This window comes from Mauremys reevesii, unplaced genomic scaffold (assembly GCF_016161935.1).
Source record: "Mauremys reevesii isolate NIE-2019 unplaced genomic scaffold, ASM1616193v1 Contig138, whole genome shotgun sequence".
Lineage (NCBI taxonomy): Eukaryota > Metazoa > Chordata > Testudines > Geoemydidae > Mauremys > Mauremys reevesii.
The window spans coordinates 150,560-161,400 of NW_024100758.1; the positions used below are offsets into that span (position 1 = coordinate 150,560).

The 10,841-nt window shown below is 50.6% G+C and overlaps 1 long non-coding RNA gene across 1 annotated transcript; it reads right to left on the reverse strand.

Moving 5' to 3' along the window:
- Positions 1–2,595: 2,595 nt before the first annotated feature.
- Positions 2,596–4,900, reverse strand: LOC120393027. The gene is made up of 3 exons (XR_005591883.1): positions 4,834–4,900; positions 4,027–4,093; positions 2,596–2,669 (listed from the first exon to the last, which is right to left on the reverse strand). It is a non-coding gene; the product is annotated as an uncharacterized LOC120393027 (long non-coding RNA).
- Between the last annotated feature and the right edge of the window lie 5,941 nt (positions 4,901–10,841).

A 10,841-nucleotide genomic window follows, 5' to 3' on the forward strand; every position in this document is an offset into this window, starting at 1 on the left:
GGGGTGCGGATGGACTAAGGGGCACAGCCGGAGGGCAGTGTCCTCGAAAGAGGACGCCGCCGAGCAGGGAGTAACACGGGTCCAGAGACACCAACGGAGGGTGGAAAGACGGACGGGACACCACCAGGAGGGGGTGCGCCGCCGGACAGAGCTAATTCCCGGAGTCACCAGTGGGAGGCGCCAGATGTTGAGTCCCAACTCGTTACAACGTGGTGGAGAATGCAGGCATAGCTGTCCATCCCTGATACAAGGGGCAGGGCAAGGACTGTGGACTATTGCCTGGAGCAGAGACTTGAGAGCCTGAAGCGAGACTAGGCAGTTTGTGCCACATTGCAAGACTAAGAAGGACTGAGAGATAAAATGGTGGACAAGATGAGAGACTATTATTGGAGAACCTATGTGGCCCGGCTCGCCGAGCAGCAAGCAAGGCTGCTTCAGCTGCTGCGGGGGAGGGCACATGGACCTCAACAGGGGCCATGCACCTTGGGCTGGAGGCCATTGCCGGGGCCTAAACACTGTTTCGCCTGCGGGCGACGGGGACACTGGAGAAGGGAGTGTCCCTACTGGGAGGGGGCAGAGAGGCCCCACCCAGCAAAGGCACCCCCTGTGAGAGTAACAGGGGGGCCCCCAGCTTGTTGGGCTTGTGGGGAGCAGGGACACCTAAAGAGAGAGTGCCATTATAGGGCTCCCAAGGCCTGGGCCAGCCCACAGAGAAGGGCTAGGGCCCAAACAGGCTGTGATAGGGCTATGGAAGGGAGAAGGCGCTGAGGGTGCTTCCACTGCCACAGCAAGGGCCACATAAAGAGGCATTGCTCCCTGAGGCAGACAGGGGGAGTGCCTGAGAAAAAGGCTCAGTCTGGGACTAGCGGCCAGGAATGGGTAGTGCAGGCTGAGGCCCCCAGAGAGAAGGGGGCTGGGGCAGAGAGGCCCCACTTTAACCAGGGAACCCACACAAGGGCCGAGCTAGAAGTTGCGAGGAGCACAGGGTCTATAGGGAATTCCCCCCCAAGAGGGTTCTTAAGGGGGAGTGGGGTGGACTGCCCCACTCCCTGAGAAAGTGGGCTGCGGCAGGCCAGGGTGCCTGCGCAGACAGGGAGCCAATCAAAGAAGGGCTTATTGGGAGCCAATCAGGGCCCAGTTTGGAGACAGCCAATCAGGGCCAGGCTCAGCCCTATAAGAAGACTTCCCAGGAAGGGAACAGGCAGTCTGTCCCAGGCCTTTGAGAAGGGAAAGTCAGTCCCCAAAGGTGGAAAACAAGCACTGCGGACAGTGCAGTGCTGGCCAGGCTCAGGGAGGCTACGGACCTCTAGCCCGTAGACTGCCAGGCTGCAGGCCCTGAAGGGAAGGGCCTAGTGGGTGCAAGGGGCCGTAGGGGAAGTGGCCCACGGAAGCAGACAGACGAGGGGAGAGAAGGAGGGCAGCGAGGCTGCTGCCAGAGGGTCCCTGGGCCGGAACCCAGAGTAGAGGGCAGGCCTGGGTCCCCCCCCTTGCAGTACACCCAGCCATTGGCTGTAGGGGGTGGCCATTATACTATGCCAGATCCCTGACAAGAGGGATTAGACTCAGAGGGTGGTTGGACATGGTGGCTGGGGTGTAGAACTGCCGATCACCCACCCCCGGAAGAGGGTGCAGATGGACTAAAGGGCACTGCCGGAGGGCAGTGGCCTCGAAAGAGGACGCCGCTGAGCAGGGAGCAACGCAGGTCCAGAGACACCGACAGAGGGCGGAAAGACGGATGGGACACTACCAGGAGGGGGTGCGCCGCCAGACAGAGCTAATTCCCGGAGTCACCAGGTGGTGAGTCCCGACCCGTTACAAGACTATTTGCATGTCACACTCTGAATTGTGCCGCAGGACTTACTGCAAGAGCGTCACTGATCTAGCAGCTTTTTTTGTACCATTACCTCAACGGGCTTTGGAACAGACTGCAACTGTCATCTCGATATCCATCCAGGGATCAACATGATGCACATGGCAGAAAAGTTTGTCCCAGAATGGTCCTTTACTGCCGTAGACCTTTCCTCTTGCCTAACCTGACCTTTCAATTGCCACCCTGGATGTGCTGTGTCTAATTTAAGATCCGATACAACATACCCTTATTCATGCAAATTATCCTTATTTTGGCAGATGGTACCATGGACAACTTTAGGACTCATGTGTAAGGGATTCCTGATGCGAGTTAGGGTTTATCAGCTCCTAGGACAGTGAGACTGTTACTTTATCATGCAGAAGGTCACCAAGATAACCTGGAAACCCTATAGTGGCATGTGCTCAGCTGTATGCAGCTGTATGGTAGCAGTAATCTGTGCAGAATCCCCCAGGAATCCTTCTCCCGCACTATGCACCCTTCCCTGCACCCCTGCCTGAGCCACCTCCCACACCCTGCACTCCCTCCTGCACCCCAACCCCCTGTCCTGAGCTCCTTCCTGCACACCACACACCCTCCCACACCCCGTTCCCCAACCCCCTGCCCCAGCCCTACATTCATGGCCCTACATGCAATTTCCACACCCGGATGGGGCCCTCAGGACAAAAAGTTTGCCCACCCCTGTTCTACTAGATGTAGTGCTGTCCTACCTGGTGTCTTTGAGAGTGGACACATCTTCATTAAGGGAGGACAGTTTGTCTCTCAGGATCCAGAGGGTTACAAGAAAAAATGTTAAATTTATCTGTGGAAACAGCACGAAATATTCCTTGTAAAACATGTTAGCCAAGGCCAGTCTCTCTGGCTGAGGCACGGAACAATCCTATGGGATCAGACGGCTGCAGAGCAGTGACTGCTCGTCAAGTGGGTCATACACCATTCCCTGCCAGGTCCTGGTCCCAGGCCCTGCAGGGAACTGTTGGCATAGGCAGGGCTGCAATGCATCACATTTGATCATACAGCCAGGGGGCCACATTCTGCTCTTATCTGAATCTGGAGGGACTCCACTGATTCCAGTGGGGTCTGCAGTTATTCCTGATTTCGAGCCATGTGATTTGGCCCAAAGCTTCTAGATCCTGTCTCTAGAGTGTTCCCTTCAATTCTGAGGCTGAAATTAATTCTTAACCCGCTGCCTGAGATGGGCAGGAATCTGCAAGGACATTTGCTACTTTTATCTCTGGCAACATATGTACCCTTCCATCCTCAAACTCCTGACACTGCAGCCACCTTCCCTTCCCCCAACACTTGGGTTATTTACCAGTCAGGTTGGACAAGGCAAGGGACAAAACTATCCTCATTCCGGCAGAGGTTCCACTTGCTTCCACGGCAGCATTGCACGAGTAATGACATATTATAATTAATCATATTATGGTAGCACCTAGAGGCTCCAATTGAGACTGCACTGAATTCTGTACTCACACCTAGAAAGGGGCAGCTCCTGTCCTGGAGCATTTGTTTGCAAGACCACAGGCGCCGGCTTCCCCCAGGCTGCTCAACCCCCCACTCTGCCCTAAGCCCCGCCCTCACCCCGTCTCCAAGCCACCATCTCTTCACACCGCTGCCCCAACTCTTCCCACCCAGATCCACCCTCTCCCCTCCAGCACCTCCTGCACACCACAGAACAGCTGACTGCGGCAAGCAGAAGGCACTGGGATGGAGTGGGAGGAGTTGATCGGCGCGGCTGCCAGTGGACGGGAGGCACAGGGGCATGAGTAGGGGAGGTGGCTGCCAGTGAGTGCTGAGCATCCACTGCTTTTTTTTTCAGTGCCTATGGGCAAGACAGACAAAGGGTGAGAGGAGAAACAGAGGTACAGTGAGGAGAAGCTACTTCCCAAGTTAACACAGCAGGCCAATGGCAGAGTCAGGTCTCCTGACTCACAACCCAGTGCCTGACCATTCACCCTGACTGACTCCATAGAATGTAGGCTGTTGTGTGAGGGGGAAATCCTGCACTAGCCAAAGAAGGGTGGATGAAATGGGATTTTATAGGAGTATTTCATCTTAAATTCTCTGGGAGATATTCTTCTCTTGGCTCCACTGGAGTCCACAGGGTTCCAGAGGTGCGAGGAGAATGGGGCGCAGTGGTTCTGTAAGGTACCCACCAGGATTATGACACAGACTGGTCCCAGGAAGCTCCAACGAAAGCCTCTCTCCAGGGTGAGCCAGCAGCTACAGGCAGGGAGGAAGAAGAAGGTGACTTTAATGGGATTACTGCCCTTTTTCAGCCCCAGGGGCAGAGAGGGGGTGTCACAGGACAGCTCGCTCTCAAGATGAGATGGATCTCAGCCTGCCTGTGACATGGCTGACTCTCTTGTGGGCAGCAAACAGCCCTTCCCATGTACCTCAGCATCTCCTGCTTCCAGCCACCACTTCCTCTTCCACATCCTCACATGACCCTTTCTGGTGGGTGGGCGCAGTATTGATGGAGGGCCAGACATGCAGCGGAGGGACATTGGCCGAGCTGCACTGAAGGAAGTGGAGCTGCCCTGATTTACACCAGCTGAGGATCTCACCTGGGGTGTCTAGAACACGCCACGCCCTGTTTTAGTGGAGTCGCTCACTTTAGAGAGGGGATCCTCAGGGATTTGCACACAGTACAAAGGTGCATTTGTTTCCTACCTACCAGCCCCACAAACCCAGCCTGGGAGCTGGGAGTCAAGCTGGGATCTTTCTGGCTTGTTCTTCCACATCATCAGTGGGGTGAGGAGTGTAGATGTCTGATGGGGGCAACTCAACTGCAGCGCTCGGGGCAGCTTAGTGTCATTGGGGATGGGAAAGATTCCAGGTGGACATTCAGCTCCCAGGCAGGGCAAGCCGGGAAATCTAGGTTCAAGTCAGACCTGGGGTGAGCCGGACAAGCACATGGAAGCCACATCCCAGCTCCCCTTCGGGATGGGCGCTGCACATACTGTTTGGAAGTTCCGTAGCCTTCAGGATTCATGGCTGCAGAAATAGCCACCACCAGGGCTGGGAATCCGTAGCCGAACAGGTACATGAATCTCTTCTTGAACTGGCTGGCGCTGGTGTAATTCACGACCTTCAGGTTCCTGACAGTGAGGAAGAGGTGCAGCCCCTCCAGGAACATCCAGCTGAAGCAGGCCAGGAAGAGGTAGTGTAGGAAGCCAGCAGTAACAGCACAGACCACCTGAGGACAGGATGAGACAGAGCTCTGGGACACTGCTTCCGGGAAGGGAATTACTGAATTTGGAGGTGGGGCGACTTTTGTGAGGATCACATAGGACTTTTTATTAACACATCTCTCTAGTTATGACGCTTTCCCAGAGACAATACATTCTTCAGTCTATGGGGGGCTTGTCTAAGGGCAAGCTGGCTGGCCCTTTCAATCATTCAGAATCCAGCCCGGTCCTGATCTCCACTCAGAAAAGAGTTGGATACTGTGAGGAATCCTAGGAAAGGGAGCAGGGATATAAAAAAGTTCCCAGTCCTCATAATAGGGAAAGACCTGGAGGGTGTAGGTTCTCTTCTCTATATCTGCTTCATGGTATAGGTGTCTTGCATCTGCCCATCAGTGTGGGGGCAGAGAGGACAGGCAGGGGACTGTGACCCTGGAAATTGGGGTTCCTTTGTCTGAATGATAAAGGGAGGAGCCCACAAGGAAAAGGGAAGGACTGGTTTCGCCCATATAGATTTCTTTTGGAGGGGAGTAAATAATTATTTCTGCAGGACTAAAGAGCATGGAATAAATGTTACCGTCCAGCCGAGGGTATAAAAAGGTGCTGGGGTGAGGGGAGCTGTAGAAATGCTGACAGAGGATCTGGACACGGCTCAATTTTCAACCAAGAATAAAAGTGGATAACAGACCCGAATGCCAGTGCGGGTCACCGCGGTGAGGAAGAGCAGGTGGGCCAGGAAGAGGCAGAGGCAGAGCTGCAGGTGGAGGGAGGTGCTGACGTTCCAGATGGAGCGGCACAGGAGGAAGGTGAGGATGGCGAGCAGGAGGCACAGCAGGGAGAGGGTCAGTCCCACGTGGGTGACGATGGTCAGTGTGTAACTCTCCTATAACACAGCAAAGGGAGACTCGCCAGTAAGCCCTGTGATGCTATATAGTAAATAAAGGGAAGTAAGGACACCCTGGGGAATTACAGACCAGTCATCTTAACTTCTGTCCCGGGAAAGATAATGGAGCACATAATTAAGCAACCAATTTACAAACACCTACAAGATAATAGGTGATAAATAACAGTCAGCATGAATTTGTCAAGAACAAATCGTGCCAAGCCAGCCTAATAGGTTTCTTTGACAGGGTAACAAGCCTTGTGGATGTGGAGAGAAGCGGTAGATGTGGTATATATTGACTTTAGTCAGGGCTAGTCTACACAGGACATGTGACCATGTCACATGATACTGGAATCCATCTTAAATCTGGTACTTTCTCATTTAGAAGAAGGGGTGGGGACCCAGAGAGATAAAGGATTCCCGCCTTGTGCCAAAGCTAAGGGAGGTGGAGCAGAGCAAGGAGGGGTCTCAGTCAGCTTTTCACCTAAGATGCCTGCTGGAACTAACCAGGGGAAAGGACTGGCCCCAGACTAGGAAGGAGTCTAGTCTTGTGAAAGAAGCTTATTGGAACATCTCTGAGGGTGAGATTTTACCTGTAAACAGTTTCTTACTGTACTAGGCTTAGATTTACGTGTTTTGTTTTAATTTGCTTGGTAATTTACTTTGTTCTGTCTGTTATGACTTGGAACCACTTCAATCCTACTTTTTATACTTAATAAAATCACTTTTGTTTATTGCTAAACTCACAGTAAGTGATTAATACCTGGGGGAGCGAACAGCTGTGCATACCTCTCTATCAGTGTTATAGAGGGCGGACAATTTGTGAGTTTACCCTGTATAAGCTTTATACAGAGTAAAACGGATTTATTTGGGATTTGGATCCCATTGGGAACTGGATGCTGGAAATAGGTGACCTGCTGAGTGGTTTTCAGTTAAAGCCTGCAGCTTTGGGGGTGTGGTTCAGACCCTGAGTCTGTGTTGCAGCTGGTTAGCATGTCTGACTCAACAAGGCAGGGTTCTGCAGTCCCAAGCTGGCAGGGAAAATGGTCTCAGAGGTAATCTCAGCAATTCAGATGACAATCCCAAGGGGGTCTCTGTGACCAAACCTGCCACAGCATGGCACCAGCGCATTCAGCTCTGTAAATATGGCCCCTACCTAAGGACACTGCAGTATGTGCAGAGTATGTGGGAGCCTACCTGCTGTCTTGGGCGTTGGATGAAGCTGCTGCTTGGGGTGGCCAGCTCCCCAGCCCACCTCTTCTGCCTGTGGCCCCGCCCGTACTCCACCCCTGCTCTGCCCCAGGCCCCGCCCCCACTCTGGCCAGGCACCACCCCTCCCCACTCTCTTCCTCCTCTCTTCCCTCCCCTCCCCATCCCTGCTCACCTCCTTCCAGCCAAATCCCTGAACCCAAATGAAGCAAATGACATTAGAAAGAAATTGCAGAAGAGTAGGGGGGGGCTTCAAAAGAAAATGGAGCATGTTTTCCACTGCATGCCAGAAGGTGAAGACATGCAGAAGGTCCTAATTAAAAGCACTAAATTTAGGAATAAAAAATGTCAGTCACAGGTATTTTGATATACCCTGAAGTTTGTCAGAGATTTATTTGCAAAAACTTTATAGTAAGGGCATCAGCTGTCCTGCTGAATACAACATTAAATATTATGGAATACATGATGCAGCTCTTCTTTGTTTTACATTTTCTTAATCAGTATTTCTAAGCTGATTTTATATTTTAAATGTACTCTTAAGCCTTCATAAAGTAACCCTTCCAGATTACTACATATTTAACTCACTGAAACAAAGACATTATTTTAAATGAATCAGTCACAGAGGTTTAGTGTGTTCATAACAATGTTCATTGCTTTTAGAAAAAGGGAACACTAATTTACTTTGTGTGATCTCCATAACAACAGACATGTTTGTGAAATTTCATCAACTTTAAAAAAATATGTTTCCAAAGATTTTAGGCATAACAAAGGATTTTATATCTTACTAAGGTACTGATTTTGCTGGAGGGTTCCCTTAAAACTAGTTCATCAAATCGTAAGAAGTAAAGAAAGTAAAACTCATTTGTCCAGCTATCTGGAAGGAAAGGGGTGTTATCCCTTTAAGGGCTAGCCTCTCTTCAGTGGGGGAGGAGGTGAAGGAAGAAAGGGATGGACAGAAAGGACAGGAAGACTTTGGAAGCAAGTTTTTTGTATTATAGTAATTAAAATTAAAATGTGTATTGTAGATAAGAGTGGTCTTTTGAAGGATTTATTTAAACTCTATGTCTGTAGATCCAAGCATTTAAAGGTAAAGATGAATACTCAGATTGTGGATCAAAAAACCTATGCAAGGATTTTTTAGAGATGTGATTTTATAATCTTCAGCAATCTGCTAAGGAAATATTTTTAAAGCAAATTTTAAACTACAGTCCTGTAGACTGACATGTTCTGAGGCTATGGCTACACTTAAACTTCAAAGCGCTGCGCCGCGCTGGCGGCGCGCAGCGCGCCGCTGCGCGGCAGCGCAGCTGCGGGTCAAGCGCCAGCGCTGGGAGAAAACTCTCCCAGCTCCTGTCCGTCCTCCCTCTCCCCCCGGGGAACGGAATGATCGCTGGCTGGGCGGCGCGGCCGCCTGGGCTGCTGCTGGGAGCTAGGCGCTTTGCAGCGCGCCGCCGCAGCAGTGGCGCAGCTGCTGCAGCGCTCAGCCTTGCTGCTGCGCAAGCCCTGAGTAAATATTACAGTAATACACAACTGGTTTTGTCAGTAAATTCAGAACCTGATAGCATATACCTAACCTAGGGGTTGGCAAATGCCTGTTCAATGGCTTCATTACCACTTGAATGGCTCTTTAACGGTTTCAGTGTTGTGCTAATATGTCTGGCAGGCTGGAGACTTTTTCACTTTTAAGTTACTAAATCCCATCCAGAGTGAGAGTCACCTGGCTGCAGCAGCTAGCCCTGGGAGCCTGCAGGAAGAGTAAGAACAGGGATAGGAAGAGGAGGGGCGGACACTGAGACCCAGTGGTGCCCCAAATTTTCAGGTGCCCTACGCAGCTACATATACCTAAGGAGGGCTATGAGTGGATCACAAGCTAAATTTGAGCCAACAGTGTAACTCTGTTGCAAAAAAAGCAAACATCATTCTGGGATATATTAGTAGGATTATTGTAAGCAAGACAGGAGAAGTAATTCTTCACTCTACTCCATGCTGATTAGGCCTCAGCTGGAAAATTGTGTTCAGTTCTGGGAGCCACATTTCAGGAAAGATGTGGATAAATAGGAGAAAGTCCAGAGAAAAGCAACAAAAATGATTAAAGGTCTAGAAAACATGACCTATGAAGGAAGGTTGAAAAAATTGGGTTTGTTTAGTCTGGAGAAGAGAAAACTGAGAGGGGACATGAGAACAGTTCTCAAATACATAAAAGGTTGTTACAAGGAGGAGAGAGAAAAATTGTTCTTCTTAACCTCTGAGGCTAGAACAAGAAGCAATGGGCTTAAATTGCAGCAAGGGTAGTTTAGGTTGGACATTAGGAAAAAAATTCCTAACTGTCAGAGTGGTTAAGTTCTGGAATAAATTCCCTTGGGAGGTTGTGGAATCTCCATCATTGGCGACTTTAAGAGCAGGTTGGACAAACATCTGTCAGGGATGGTCTAGATAATACTTAGTCCTGCCATGAGTGCAGGGCACTGGACTGAATGACCTCTCAAGGTCCCTTCCAGTTCTATGATTCTGTGGAATATGGGTGACCATTTATAATATTATGGGTACCAATATTACTATAATTAATTTAATTTTAGACTCTCAAATGGAAGGTCCTCTACCGTGGCTTGGACTTCCTTGGGGAATCCTGAGAGGTGAAGCCAGGAGGCCTGGCGCATTACTATGGCGGTAGTGATGGTCCTTGCCGCTGTGTCAGCAGAGTCCAAAGATGTCTGGAGGGCTGTCCTAGCCAAGAGGTGACCCTCAGAGATGAGCGATGTAAACTGTTCTCTTTTGTCCTCTGGTATTCAGTCGAAAACGTCAGAAAATTTGGAATAGTTTATGTAGTCGTACTTCGCCATGGGGGCTTCATAACTGGTGATGCAGCAGTGAAGTGTTGCTGATGAGCAGGCCTTGCGGCCAAGTAAGTCTAGTCTTTTCCATTCCTTATCAGAAGAGCTGGTTCTGGATACGTGTTGTTTGCCCTTTTTGTTAACTACATCAACTACCAGTGAATTTGGCTGAGGGTGTGTGAATAGAAATTCCATCCCTTTTGGAGGGATGTAGCATTTTTTGTCCGCCGCTTTAGATGTGGGCGGAATGGTAGCTCGGGTCAGCCATATGTTCTTGGCAGGTTCCGTGAGTGCTGAGTTAATCGGAAGGACAATCTCGGAGCAGGTGGACATGTGGGGTTTGTCCAAGAGAGAGACTTCCTCCCAGGTGATCTGGAGCATGTCAGCAATTTGTTTGAAGAGATCCTGGAAGTTCCTGAGATCTTCCCCAGCAGTGGGTAGAGGGGGCATAACATTCTTCTCTGGCGAGGAGTTACAGGTAGCAGGAGCTGCCTCCTGATCTAAGATTTCTTCTGCCTCCTCAGAATTCTGTTTGGCAGGGGCGTCTGGTGGCACTGTGCATTTTGGTGGAGATGTGTACCTGTGTACCTGTGCACCTGTGTACCTCCATGGTGCCAGTTCTGGTGTTAGAGCAGAACTGTGTATAAGCTGCCTGTGGGTGCCAGAATGACCGCTGAGGTGGGAAGGGAATAGGTGGGGAGGTGACCAGACCACCCTTGAAATTCAGACCCTAGAGGAGGTGTGGGACGCTCCTGATGTGCAGACCAAACACTGCCTTGCATCAGTGAAGAGTGCTGGGAGAAAAAAGCCTCCCCTTCCTCATCTTCATCCTCCTCATGAGAGGAAGGAGGAGCGGCTGT